The 15,607-nt window shown below is 42.1% G+C and overlaps 1 protein-coding gene across 1 annotated transcript in view; it reads right to left on the reverse strand.

Moving 5' to 3' along the window:
* csf1a (colony stimulating factor 1a (macrophage)) overlaps positions 1-11,938 on the reverse strand; it is a 48,562-nt gene extending 36,624 nt beyond the window's left edge. Inside the window, exon 1 of the mRNA XM_079511301.1 lies at positions 11,816-11,938. The gene's annotated coding sequence lies outside the window, so the exon portion shown is untranslated. The remainder of the gene's footprint in view (positions 1-11,815) is intronic.
* Positions 11,939-15,607: the final 3,669 nt, after the last annotated feature.

Raw genomic sequence — 15,607 nt, forward strand, 5'->3', positions numbered from 1 at the left:
AAACGGCAGGTTACAACACTTTTTTTGTTGTTTTTCTTCTTTGTAATTATTTGTTTGGTCCAAAATATTGTTTGTGTTGTCATGAGTTGTCACGACTCGAGTTGGCTTTGTCCGCGGCGTAACCGTCTTTAAATAAATACTTTAAGAAATGTCTATGGGAAAAATGCATTGGGTTTCATTTCCTGGTCCAGGGTAGGAGGCGGGACTGCGACGCTCTATTGGGTGGACCTACAGTATACAGTACAGATCATTAGAATGGGACAATGGGTCTTGTGCAACCTCATATCCATGTGCAAAGGCAAGATCAGAGTTGCTGGCAGGGAACATCCCAGACTACCCTGATGTGCTGGGTGAGTTGGGTGTCACAATGTAACAATCCTTTACCCTGGTGTACCACTTGTTGAGGGCTCATATACAAGTGGAACGTGGCAGACTTGGCAGACACCAAACTTGAAAGTTTGGCTGATTACAATTTGGATGGGAGATCCACATTTTGCTAAGGGTGACCTGACACCTGATGAGATGTTCAAGCTACAGATGAGAAGTGATGTTGATAAAGAGGATACACTTTTGACGATGAGGTAGACCAGGATTTGGGTAAAATATTGCTGCCAATCAGGAGGGCTAGGGCCAGGAGGATGTGGTGGGTTGATTTTATTATCCTGATTATGAGTTGAAGCTTACAGATATTGGCTGGGTTTCTCAAAGAACACATGCGTAAGAGTTGTAGTGTAGCACATGCGCAGATGCCCTCTAGGCCGCACACAGAAGCCTGTCTGCTGCCTAATTGGCTGCATGGCAGCGAATCAGACACCATGTCCTTTTTTGGGAAACACCGTCAAACACGACAACATAGACAAAGAATACCTAGATAGAGCACAGCCTTACGTGTCACAAGGCCTCCTGCATGAATGAATTTGGAAGCAACCCCGTTTTTCCTAAAGCCTTTTTAAATATAAAAAATGTTTATATAAAAATAATAAAATATAAAAATATTAATTTAATTACGACATTTGTATTAAAAATGTCGTAATTAGAATAGAGAATTTCAGCCATCTTGCCATATGTTTTATATTTCTTTTAGAATTATTTGATTACCCGTGACAGCACATTTAGGAAAATGCGGCTATTATAACTCCATGCGTAGTCTTCATTTTGCTGCGCCACATGTATAGAGAGTATACGCATGCTTAAAGTGAATGGCACATCGAGTGGCAAATCGAGTGGCAAAGCAACAGGCAAAGTGAGTTTAACATTGTTTAATGTTGTTTAATGCAATCAGATATCACTTTTCTGTGTGGATGTATGGGCTGTCAAGGCCAGAAAGTAGTTTTTTGCCACTCAGTAGGCGTTCCTGCATAACTTCCTGGTTTGATGATGTCACGCGCATACCCTCTATAAATGGAGTAGGCTAATTCTTTTTTTGGAAAGGCGGCCACCAAGCATGAACCAAAATTTGTTTAATTTAAACCATCATCACCACTGTCCCTCTCCCCTCTCTCTCTCGGAGTCGGGTTAGCACCGTTAGCTAATTTGGTAATAAAAATTACCATAATGTTAGGCCTGAAGCCCGATAAAGCCCCCCCTAAAAAAAAGAACGCCACGTGTGTGTCTGTGTGAGAGTGAGAACGGAGTTCAATGGACTTATCGCCGAAATAAAGGATTTATGTAGCTCACGTTAGACTGTTAATGTTCCATTTCCATATCATTCTAATGGATTCCATTTCCAGTGGTGGTGAGTAGCTCCCCTAGTTTCCTCTAAAGTGAAGCAGCTATATGTCCAAGACTCCAAGTAGCCTTTTAATGTTCCACCCACCGACATCTCTGTTCTGATGGCCTTGCCATTTTTATCCTTTGGCTTACTTAGGGTGAGCGGTGTGTGTTATTTCGTACAGTCTCTTCATGTTGTTCTGCCTGGCTGCCCTTTCTGCTTCTTATGTCATGGATGCCTTTTCTTTACTTGACGTTTGCTTCCCTGTACTTTGCTCGCAGGTCTTTCTAACATGGATCTTGACACTTGTTGAGCTCTTTCCTTGGTTCTATCTTATTCCCTGTCTCTGGTGTCAGCCACATTTCTGCACATGTGGTCGTCCAGGTGTTTTTAAGTTCTGTCCAGTGGTTTTCAATAGATGTTTCATTTGATCCTGCTACTACCTCAAGGTTATTCTTGACTTTGCACTTGAACTTTTCTCTTTTCCTGATGTTTCTTAGACACTGGTGACATATTTTAAAAGCGTGTTCTTTCTGTGTGCAAAGAACTGAGTTTCTTAGGCTAAAATGAGGAAAAGTTGAGTGACGCAGGCATCCAGATGATGTTTTCCCGAGTCAATTTTATTTCACAGAGACAAGAGGCCTAAAGCAGCCGAGCCGCTCCCGCAGCCCTGAGTGGCCCGCAGGAGCGACGTGACTTGACCACCGTAGTGATCAGCCAAATAATGACCCAATTAGAGTTATATTGCATGCATAGAGTTAAGGAATGGATGTGTGGTCAGTGCCTCTCTGGGAGGTAAAGCCCCCCAGAAGCCTCCCAGACATTCTGAGTGGATTACATACTGTTTTACATACTGTTTTGAACTGTAGAGGGTTAGGCAGAAAGAGAGATTCCCAGACCTTAGTTTCTTCACACATGGAAAAGAATATGCAACCAGTACCAACACCTCTGTGAATATTGCAATGTTGTCTGAGCCACAGACAACACATTTGGCATGAACATTATATCAACCTATATTCAACTGTGTTAAGAGTAATGCAATTGTTGATGATATCGATATGGCCTGTAAAGTGGTAATTAGGTTAAGTGAGGTATCTGATGCTATTCATTTTCTTCAAAGCATGTGGTTTGGATCATATTTCTGCAGAGCATCTTAATATATGCCAACAATAGACTTACTTAGTCCAATGCGGGGCAGCCGTGCCCTATACAGATACTGATTGAGGACAATGTACACTTCTAACTACACAACATAGCTTCCATTTGACTAACATTGGTGGCCGGGTTTGGAAATGACTTTGTGGAAGTATGTTATTTCCCAATGCATTTTAGGCCTGGGCTACACCTATATGGATCTTTTTCAAAACTGATATTTTCGAGACAAAGATACAGTATCTGTGTCCACACACAAACGCAGAAACGCATTGAACACAGGAGAAAATCACTGCAGTAGCAGGTTTCAATTGTAGGCTATATTATATTTGATTTTATATTCACACTTATGACACAGCTATGAGGTGCCAAATGCATAGGCCTATCATATTTTTTAATGAAGGAATAAGTAGGCTACCACATTTTAAAAGCCACCTAAATTGTGAGTGGAAGTCTGTCAGCATGTCACGCTCTGTGCGTAAATCTCCAAATCCCGACACATGATTGCATTCACATCTCGCATGCATGATTCTCGCATGCATGATTCTCACATCCATGGACCATATGTTGCGTGCGCTGGTGTGACTAACTTTACGAGAATTAGAGAATTAGTTTCACATGGCTATGCACACGCCACGCATTATACACAGTTTATCTGTAGGTCCGCAATTAACCCATTGAGACCTGGAACGCATCCATGTCACGTTAGCGTTTAACCACATTAACCATTAACCCATTTTGGGGCGGGAACCCATTTTGGTGTTTTAAACATTGTTATAATTTAGCTATTGAAAAATAGCAGATCTACAAGCTCATAGCGCGCCACCGAGTGGCGCGCTATGAACTTGTAGGTCTGCTATTTTTGAAAAATCGTTAAAATGTGCCTCAAATCTTTCCGAAAATTGTCATGATTTAGAAAACTTTTTTTTTAATTTCGACGTAAGGCCTGAATGGGTTAACCTATTATTCAAGCTCCGCCCTCCACACTAATACGAACATCTGGTGGCCACCGTGGACTGGACTAGTAGGCTGATACTATTTATTATAGGAAGCAGCATGCTGAGCCTTTGCTTGCTGCTGACGTGGTGCAGTTGATGCAACAATGATAAGTTATTAACACAGTGATATAAAAACATGAACATGAACATGATAGATATCCGTGTCGTTTCCAGGCGCAAGCTGCATTTCTCACCTATATTATAGTAAAAACGATATGCGCTAATGAGCGGTGACGTCATCGTTTCTCAAAAGCTCCGTTTCACATAACTACACAGATCCACTGATATTTTGGAAAATCTTCACTTATTTATCCGTTTCCAAAAACCTCCGTTTGAGTGGCCGAAAACGCTGTTTGCGTGTGGCTGAAAAGGCCCAAACGCACAAATAAATGTGCGTTTTGAAAAAGATACAGATAGTAGCCCTGGCCTAATGTTTGAAATGTTCTGTTTAATGCACCTCATCAGTGCTGGCACGCTTCTCTAGATTGGAGGGTGCCAAGTAGGTGCCAAGTAGCAGACAGACAACACACCCCTCCCAAGAGGAGGGGTGTGTTGTCTGTCTGTATTATGTAAGAGCTATATTTTAATGGTCTGTTGATTATAAGGTGGAAAATGTAACTTATATTATGTTGTACAACATCCTTTGAAAGTTTAGGTACGTCATAGACTATGAGAATGTGTACAGTAGCTGCCAGCTGGGTTAATGACTGTTAATTGATGTCATGCCATTGCCATGTGGTAGGATCCACTCCCTATAAGAGGGAGGTTCCAAAATGAATCAGTTGGCCTTGGATAAACTGTTGGTAGAGGATTTGTTTGGGTAAAAATAAACCCCCCAAACCTTTCATCACCGGACTTCAGTCGGCCAACTAAGAACTTTACACTAGTTAAGCGTTTCACTGGTTTTATGGTACATATGGTGTCGTCCCTAATTCAATTCCGTCTAACAACAGCATCATAGTGGCTTCCAACAAACCATCAAGCTGTCACCGGGTCATGTCCAGGTTGTGCAAGTACTGGCTCAGCAGCCTGCTCCTGATTAGGTAGCATGATTGTAATTAAATATACAGTAACTAGTCGAATTACCTTTACATGAACATGAAAGAATCTCATCATATCTGGTCATCATGTACCAATCTGGGAACCCAGTCTGTCTCGAGAGACTACATCTGTACACAAAATATCGTACAAATGATCTCCTAATTAGGCATGGTTTGCTTCTCCCCCGACCATAAATGTAATTATTTACTTTATACCACTGCATATTTGGAATGACAATGCAAAGACAATTAAGAGTTAAACAAGTTTCAATAGGATTTGTTTGCAACACAATAGAATAACTGTTGTTAGGTGTAACAGCTGATAGGGAACATAACATCGACAAACTCCAACTCATTTTGACAATACTGGAATAAAATAAATAACTTCATTTCATTTCCAATCATGTATTTGTCTGACCCAGTGAAACATTGCAGTTTCCTCCTGGCTCGTGTTCCCTCTTCTTTCAGGTTAATGATCATTTGGCTCAACTCTGCTACTATCTTGGCTAAACTCTGCTACTATCTTGCACATTATTAATTTTTTTCCCCGTCTCTTAGTTCTTAATTGCCTAAGAGACCGGTCACCTTCCAGTGGAATTTAGCAGTTTGGATGGTTCTATTAAATTTGAATCGCGTGTGTATCTTTTCCTCTTCAGAAAATAATTTGAGTTACCAGAGGTTGCACAGAGGTCACTGGTGTTGGTGTGGACCAGCAGCTCCTCACATTTGCAGCAGACGCCTGAGTGCTGGCACTTTGGCATGGGGGTCAGACCAACATGGAATTAATTCTGTACTGGCCATATATGGAGCGTGTCTTGATTGTACAGGGTTTGATGAGGGCAGATCAACATATGGTATGTCAGAACAGGTCAGCTCCATATGGAGATCTAAAGGTGGCAGCGGGGGCAGTGTCTTGAGTGTACAGGGTTTGATGAGGGCCCAGGTAGGGCCGGGCCTTAATTTTCGGGCCTGTTGAGAACTCTGGTTTTCGCCGGCTGCCGGGCGCAGCTGCACTAATAACTTTGGGGCAGGTCTAGAGTTTAAATGGACAGGTATCAGTCAAAAGGGAGACATCGAAGAGGAAGGATGGATGGGGAAGGATCAACATATGGAATGTCAGAACAGATCAGCTCCATATATGGAGATCTAAGGGTTTGAAGTGAGATGTAGAGTTGCTGGCCAATATTGATGACATCAGGGATCTCCATATATGGGCTTAATATTGATGACATCACATGATGCCATAGGGCATGACCAACTGACTGACGGAAAATGCACGATTGCATAGTTAACTGCGACCTTCCGTCGCAATAACACACTTTACATTTTAAACAAATCTCAAAGTGCTACATCAAGAAGAAAAAAAGCAGAAAGATTTAAAAGGACTAAATAAGAATAAAAACAATGAATGTATTCCGTGGTCAAAACCTTTGTTTCCACAGTCACCTCTATCAGGTCTTCACACTCAGGAACATAAGCACAAGTTGGAACAACTTGATGAATTGTCTGAATGGACAGCAAATATGGTTAGGTAGGTAGGTTAGTCTGGATTTGGTCTTAAATGCATTAATGTCATTACTTGAGTATAGGAAAGAACGATTGCGTGTAAGAAAAAACATTTTCAAGCCAGACATGCAAATTTGGCCAACATATCATGTGCACAAAATGCATCATCATATTTGGAGTCTGCCATAAACAAATCGGTGCAGTGCAACAAAATACATGAAATTACCTAGTGTAAATACCCCTTTATATGTTGACAAATTAAAACATATAAAGGGGTGAGTTCCAAGCACTTAACTTGTTTTTCTCCCATCTGTAACACAAGATGGAAGTTGATGATACATAGTATCATATCAAATTTGCTCTGTACTAGCCAACTGTAAAAAGGCTTGCACTGATCCAAAAGCACAGTTGACAGCCTGTCACTTTATAGCACTAAGATGCGTGCCAGGAATATCTGTGACACGGTAATGCAAATGTACTCAATTTACATCCAACTTCTCATTAATACCACAGTAGATTATAAACAGGTCTGGGAATTAGCTGGAACATTGGATGGATGCACAGTGTGTATTTGATTTGTTTTTGTCTTTAAGGTAGTTGCGAATTGATTTAACAAGATGAGGCACAGGGTTAGGGTTAGGGTCAAATATCAGAGGAATTATTTTCCCCTCCACCTCCACTGTTGCATCTTCTGGATGCAGGCTGGCTCCCAGCAACCTCAGTGTTTTCATTTCATTTGTAGAGGATTGGTCACAGACCACAGAAATTACCTGTTGTGAGTTAACATAATCTCTGTAACATTTACGTGAAGTATGAACCTAATATATACACATCTAAATACTATGTGAAATACTTACTGTGAAACCAATTTCTGACATTATCGCTGCCATCTCTTCTCCTGAGAGAGCAGCTGTTCCAAGGAACTATCCTGTAGCCTGCTGCAGTGAGCAGATGAAGTGCATTCATTTGTCCTGAGTGAACACAATCACTCCATAACGTCATCATATTCTGATTGCAATGGGAAGTTCATTCCATAGTTTTGGAGCCAGAAGGGAGAAGAGTCTGGAACGTTTGGAGCGTTGTCTCGGCTGTTTTAGTGAAGGTTCTGCCAGCCTCACTGTGTTGGCTGATCTGAGCGAGCGGGTGGGTTTCGGCCACAGGTTTTCAGCTGATGGTCTATAAACTTTTAGGGCATCAGAGACACAAAGCACATCAGCTCTACTGTAAAGGATTGCGTACATGTGCTTAAGGCATTTGACTTTGGCTTGCAGACTCTTTTTGCTGGCCTTTTCTTGATTGAGCTGTGCTTTCATCCTTCTTTTCTGCTGTATTTCTCTGTTGATTTGTTGTTCAATGACAAGTCTTCGCTCTGTTTCCAGTGCGAGTTCTTCTGGCTGAGCAACCATCACCAGGCTTCCCCCGACGTGGTCAGATTCTAGCCAGGGATCGGTCACAGTACAAGTCGTGGTGGACTGGAGACACCATGGCTGGGGATTCCTCTGAAGAGCAGGTTCGGCACCCAGCTCAGTTCAGTGCTCCTGACTCCCCCCCCCCCCCCCCCGTGTGAATCCAACCACGTAGCGTCCAGAGATCACGTCTTCTCTCATGGAAATCAAAGAATCAATGTGGCCATGCCCGGGTGGGGCTTAAATACCCAGCTGATTGCTAAATGGTGGTCAGGGCCATCATAGTCCAGTTTTCGGTGAAGAGGTGACCACCGAAAACTACAACATCACACTGCGGTGGTCACCACTCATACAACACATCTCTCTGTTATTACTAACAACCGTTTCGGTGGTCACCTCTTCACCGAAAACGGGACTATGAATAGGCCTTAAAAGGGAAACTTCACCCTTTTTGCAAAAAGATATATGTTAATGACGTTTAGAAGATTTAGAACACTTTCCTGGGGGTCTTTATATGTGTAATTTGTGGTTTTAGATATTAGCAGTGAGCCCAGTGTCTCTGATGTCATGGACACTGGGCTCACTTACTCCCTGGACTACATGTTGTCTCAGTAAGCCAGCCCTCCCCCTATCCACAAGGAGGAGCAGTGCACCAAAGCATTATGGGAATTGTAGTCCAGGAAGTAAGTGAGCCCAGTGTCCATGACATCAGAGACACTGGGCTCACTGCTAAAATCTAAAATATCTAAAACCACAAATTACACACATAAAGACCCCAGGAAAGTGTTCTAAATCTTCTAAACGTCTAACATATATTGTTTTGCAAAAAGGGTGAAGTGTCCCTTCTAGAGAACCAAACGCTGGCTGGATGCAGGTAGGAAAAGACAGGGGGATGTGTTTGAGCATATTAAAGAAACAAATAATTCAAATATGCTCTTCGGCATATTAAGAGAACACCATTAGAGCCAGAAACTTCTACAGTAACAACCATGTTGACGTATGGTTCTGGAAAGCGGTCAGAATAATGAACAGTGTAACACCGTTACCAGCTGACATCGAGGGTGTCATTGCAATGTTGTCTGAGCCGCAGACACTGCATGAACATATCAAGCATAACAGCATCATAGTGGCGCTAGCAAACCCTATCAAGAGCTGTTACTGGGTCACGTCCAGGCTGCTCAAGCAGTGGCTCAGCAGCCTGATGCTGATTAGGTAGCATGACACTAGTACTTCTTTGATTTTTGAGTGGTGCAAGGAACAGCAATGTCCAATAGGGCAGGGGTTCTCAACCCGTGGGTCGCGACCCCTCGGGGGGTCGCCAAATTATTTTGGGGGGTCCCCAAATTATTAAAAAAAAAAAAAAAAAAGAAGATTTTTTTTTTTTTTTGCAACTGAATGGCTGGAAAGTGGAAATGAAGAGTTTACATATAATACACATAGTACATGCATACACCTTCCCTAATGATTATATCTGGTTTCAGTATTTATTTATGGTGTATTGTCTCTATTATTAAGGTTATTGTAGCAGTCAATTTATATTGGGGGTCGGGAGGGGGTGGGGCGGTGGTCCCGAGACATTGCCAAAGCATTTCCGGGGGTCCGGCCAAAAAGGTTGAGAACCCCTGCAATAGGGGGTGCTGTTGTTAATTACCGCCTAAGATCTGGAAATAAGATGTGCAAAGGTATGTGGAAAAACCCAAGGGAAAGATCAGCATGAAGAAATATATATAGGTTAAATCATGTCCTTGAGTGAGTGAGACTCTGTCCAGCTGCAGCCACTGCAAACATACATAGATGTTAACGAGAAAATGAATTTTGTCATTACAGACTAACGCTACACACTCACTGCTAATTTGCTTAGGCTAATAGTAGATATATAGTAGAATACTGTAGCTAATCAATACTACCCCAATTTCAGCTTTTATTTAAAAATATTTTTTATCCCATGATTTTGCAACCCAGTTTTATCACCCAGTGCCAATTATCTAATGTAATCCTGGGCGCTACACTTCCTCTGCCAACCTGGGGGGGCAGCGGACTGACCTCATGCCTCCTTCTATGCATGAGGAGTACAAGCTTTTTTGGAGCCCCAATTTCAGCTTTGACAGAGGTGGAACATCTTATTTCTATTTTCATTTGGAATACTAACCAATAACCAATAAATGGCTAGCCGAGGGATCCAAAGTTGGCTCAGTCTTCCCAATTCTTTGAACTACTAGGCTAGCTGGTCAGCAACTATTGCTAAATTAAAATACAAATTTAAATCACTACAGACAGAGAGATGGATCGATATGGTCAACCACACATTTTTATTCTAGGCTTCTTGTCTCTCCAGTCTCCTTGCTGGTGTCACGAGAACCTGTGAGGCCGTGACTGAAGAATCATGTGGTTAAAAAATCGATCAAAATCTGGACCCAATACAGAAAAACCTTTAATCATCTCCTTCCACCACAGTTGTATCTGGTAGTTATGGCCTACATGTGGTTTGGTTTTGGTTTTCTTTGCTGAATTATTTGATGATGAAACACACAGGGAACAATTGTTTTGTGTCAGGACCAAAATAAAAAAAATAAATAAAAAACACTAATTCCACACCAGTCCCGAACTTTTGCCTCAACCTCGAACTTTGAAACATAACCCCCTAACCACCATCTTTGCATGGGGTAGTAGTCCCAATGGAGGAGGGCCTTTCGGGTAAACTAAGTAGTGCAATTGCATTTGCCTCATTACTGCTGGCTATGTATCCTGTGTAACTGGAAGGCCAAAGGTCACCTTGTTTTACTCAGTGGATCCAGGAGGTAATGTCAATGTTGAAACATGGATTTCGCTGAATTTCGCTGAATTGAGTCATAGGCTTTCTTGGGGTAATCCTCTTAGCAGACCTTGTATTGAACTGTACTTTCCTGTGCTTTTTTAACTGTTAATGAAGTGTTCAATCAATCAGTACACTGTCTGGCTGTCATCTTGGAGGAGTGGAGGAAGTTACAATAGCTATCAGGTGATTCTGAATGTATGCATCTATGGACCCCCTTGAAAACGAGATGATTCATCTCAAGGGGTTATCCCCAATAAAGAATTTAAATCACGCAGTGCATTTGCAGGAAGTAGCCTAATTTAAAATCTAATTGTAGGGACTTTTGATTTAAAAATACACAAAAAAAGAATGTATTTAAAAATGTCTTAGCATGTGCCATCTATTGATAGATAGTCCTCATTACCACTGTGTGCTCTAAAGTGTGAAAAACATGTTTCATCAAGGGAATACTTTAGAGACTTTAACTGTTATTAAATTGACTCACCATGCAGCTTGTTGTGACCATTTGAAGCAAATCAAAACAGGATACTCCATCATTATGAGAAAATTCGCATTGATGCTTCTATAACTTTGTGTGACAGAGAACATTTTGGCTTGCCACAAATGTATCTTTAATTGTTTCTCCTCCACGAGTCTGACTTGAATTTCCCTTTTTGCCCTTTGTATTTGCTGGCTTGTCTTGAACAATTTACTGCTGTAAAACTGACATCTGCTCTATGTGAATATTATCCAGCATGCAAATATGAAATACATATTTTACATACATACAATACATTCTCCCCCCCCCCCGCCCCCCCCTTTCCCCCCCCCCCCCCTTTCTTCCCCTCACTGTATATATTTCTTTTCCCTTTTTACCTCCTTTATGATGAATTCCTGTTCTGTCTATAGAAGTGTCTATTTGTACGTCTCTAAATGTTTTGATGATTTGAACATGGTGGACCCTATTGGAAACAAGTGTAATGCTTAATTGGGTCGTCCACTCACAGTTAACAGCCTTTGTATTGAGTTTGTGCTTGAAATGTACTGTAATTCTGCAAACTGTTAATAAATTCTTCAATCAATCAATCAATCAATACATACAATAATAGGAATACAAAAAGAGGTCCAAGGCACTATGCTACAGTCAAGTGAAAAAGCCTTTATTTAAGCGGCATTTCGGCAAAGAGCATTACAAAATAACGACGTACGCGTTTCAGCTGTAAAAGCCTTCGTCAGGGTCCATGGGTCCAGATGAAAAGCTGGAGGTTGCACGATGGCAGGATCTGGTCACATATATTGTGTTGTGTTTATAGCGAATTAAAGACGGTTGCATCCCCACTCAAGTTCACACAGTCTACCCGGTCTGGCAATCCGGGAGCAAACTTCACCTGCCCGACCATTTTATTTACCTGCCCGGCGGTTGCTAGTTTTTTATTCCTAGGGTGGCTCAGGTTTAGGAGCGCTCGTTTTACCGCTCCGCCACATCTTTTACTACCGCGGATTTTTTAATAGTTTTTGGATTAAGGTTGGTGAGGGGTACGTTAATAGTTTTTGGATTAAGGTTGGTGAGGGATGCGTTGCTCCCCTGCTTGCGGTTATGTTTAGGTTAGAGTTAGAGATAGGGTTAGTACTAGTCATAGAGTACTAGTAGGCATAAACACTTGTGTGCGGTCCAAAACACAGACCCAGCGCTTCCTACTCCACTGACAACCAATCACAGCGCTCCAAATTCCCTCCCATCATAGGAATAAAAAACTCGCGCCCCGGGCAGTCGGGCAAGTGTCAACCCCTGGGAGCTCAGCCTGAGGTAACTGAATTCGATAGGGGCAACTAATTGTGTTGTAACGCGACGTACCCGGATGTGTGTCGTCAACAGCGCGCATGCACAGTGACGGTGAAATCTTTGGTGCTAGAGTTAAACGGAGTTGTCGAAAGAGTCGTTACACCCTCCATAATGTAATGGTTAATGTCTGTGTGGAAATTTAGAGCCATTGGTGCAGGCAGTGAGTAGTAGCAACATGTTTACAGACAGACAGACAGACAGACAGACAGACAGACAGACAGACAGACAGACATTACCTTAATTATATGTTACATGACTATTTTCTTATTGAATGTGATATTTTTCATACAGAAATGATCATTTTTCAACCGCGGTCGAAATCATGGATTTCACAATGCCACGCCAGACTTCCCGGTCCTTCATTACCATCCCCAGTTCCTGCTTACTGATGTCCTGCTTACTGTCCCTAGCGATGACATCAGGGAACAACAGTTTTCTACCTCTGGTCTGCTTTGAGGCAGGTCTCCAGAGAAGAAGGGAAGATATAACCTCATTGTCAGCTCTGTTATAGTGGCTGGCAAACTGTTCTTCTGGATTGTACTACTGAAGAAACACGGGGAAGGTTGCCGTATATTAGATCAGTCGATGGGTGGCTCTTCCAAGACAGATGTTGCGCTCTCATTAGAAGGCAGGTGTAAGTGCCATCCAACCGTTTCTCTTGTTTATACAGAAATAGTTTTGCTCTGTGATAGGTCAAGCAGACAATAGATGGTGACTCGTTCCTGGCATTCTGCCATTTATTGGCAGATTTATTTACTGCCATCCGTAAATTTATACAATTGCTGCAGATGTATTACCTCAATAACATCATTGTTTGAGTTCTCAATCACTTGACAATTTTGAGTACAAAGATATATCTTTTTGGAATCACTTTTAGTTAACAGGCATTCAACAGCTGGGAGAACCTTATCCTCACCATTTCCACGCTTCCTGCCACAAATCCATGGAAACTCAAAGAGATATATGGAGCAAGAGCAGCCGAATAGAAGTTATAGAACTATATGTCCATTTCCTACAAAAGCATTAAACTACAATTATTAGAATTCATTAATTCATTTGACGTAGGCCTACTGTACTGTATTCAGTTAAGCCTCAATTGTCAAGAGTTTTTGGATTTGATGAAAGGAAAGGCAGGAATATGGGGGGGGGGGCTGCTGTTCAAGTACAGAGCCAACTCGGGTCCAGTTTATTAAGTCTCAGTGGGTAAACAAGTTCAGCACCCAACTTATTAATTATGCTATAGTTACGTAATATGTTAAGTTGAAGATGCCTTACATATTATGTAAAAGAAAGTTGCTTTGTTTTATTATTATAACAGCAGTATCATGTGATTGTGGCTCCCTCTGCTGATCGATCTGTTGTGCCAGTTGTGGACATCTATAATTAGCCTCACCTGTGTCTAATAGAGACGGTTTTCTTTCGTTTACAAACACTAGTCCACTCTTTACCCATTTGAAGACAGATCATAGCCTGTTATTGATACATGCAGTTTGAGGCAGGTAGTCTGCGGACCCCCAATAGTGGCCCACAAAGCAAGCTCAAAGCACTGGCTCTGCCTCGCTGTACGTATCTCTCTCTCTCTCTCTCACACACACACACACACACACACACACACACACACACGTATCAGATGAGAGAGAGAGAGAGAGATGGCTCCCCTCGTTCTCAATCGATCTTAGTAATCATAACGCGATTAGCATCAATAGAGGGTATGCGCATGCTTAAAGTGAATGGCACATCGAGTGGCAAATCGAGTGGCAAAGCAACATGCAAAGTGAGTTTAACATTGTTTAATATTGTTTAATGCAACCAGACAGGACTTTTCTGTTTGCATGTATGGACTGTCAAGGCCAGAAAGTAGTTTTTTGCCACTCAGTAGGCATTCCTGCATAACTTCCGGGTTTGATGATGATGTCACGCGCATACCCTCTATAGGTAACATGTAACCTCGCCTCACCAGGCTTTCCACCACCTCGGAGGAAAGCCTGGTCTCTGTTTCAAAAGTCTGTATGATCCGGTCGGGAGCGGATGATATCGTTACGTCATGTTGTAGTATTGTTTTGTAGTCGACAGGCAGGAACAACGGGGCGGCAACTTCCTTTTCCCTCAAACCGATTTTTCTCAATAAAAGCTCTCGTAGCCTGTAGCTTTTATTGAGAAAAATCGGTTTGAGGGAAAAGGAAGTTGCCGCCCCGTTGTTCCTGCCTGTCGACTATCATCCGCTCCCGACAGGATCATATACCCTAAATGAAATGGTGCCCAGGCTAGGTAACATGTGTCTCGTCAGCGTGAGAGCAGTGACATTGGCACTCATGCGCCAATAAGTTCCTAACTTTTCCTCTTAAATTTCTTCCTAAGTGAATTCCTAAGAGAAGTCCAGTCAGATTCATGAAACGTTCTTAAGTAGGCAGAATTGTTCGTAAGCATGTTCTTATGATGATGAATCCAAATCCTCGTAACTTGAAGGGGTGTGCCAGTTCATTCAAATTATCAAAGGTAGACGCCCCACATATCCTAATTAGCATCCTAATTACCATAGGGAACCGCCCCACCAATCCCATATAAGGCATTGGGAATTCACTTTCCTACCTGTGTTCACCGAGGTGGGTGTGGTTTTGCATGACTTCATGGCCTTGCCTGCAGTCACACCTGTGTGTGATTGCAGCACACAGAAATCACAGGACCTCACACATAGAAATAAAGTTGAGTGAAGTCATGGCGGGGGGGGTTGGGTTGTAAACTCTAAACCAGTGGTTCTCAAACATTTTCATGTCAAGGACCCCCAAATTGACATTCTGCAGACCCCCATATGAAAATATTTTCTGCTAGGGAAATGTTTTGAAGATTTATCAAAATGTTTCGAAAATAGCCGATCTACAAGCTCAAAATGGGCAGTAATGGGACGCGTTTGTGAGCTTGTAGATTGACTATTTTCAGTATTTTCAAGTATAAAATGGGATTAAAGTGGTAAAATGTTCCATATTTTGCTGTGGACTGCCTGGAACTTCCTCAAGGACCCCTTGAGGTCCTCAGACCAAACTTTGAGCATCATGCAGATGGCGCTGTTTTTCCTTTATGTTTTCAGATTGCACTTAAGAACGAAAAAGGCACCCTAAGAGTGCTCTACAGTGTGCGTAGATTCTGTTCTTACCTACGA

Source organism: Electrona antarctica (assembly GCF_951216825.1).
Source record: "Electrona antarctica genome assembly, chromosome: 9".
Taxonomy (NCBI): domain Eukaryota; kingdom Metazoa; phylum Chordata; class Actinopteri; order Myctophiformes; family Myctophidae; genus Electrona; species Electrona antarctica.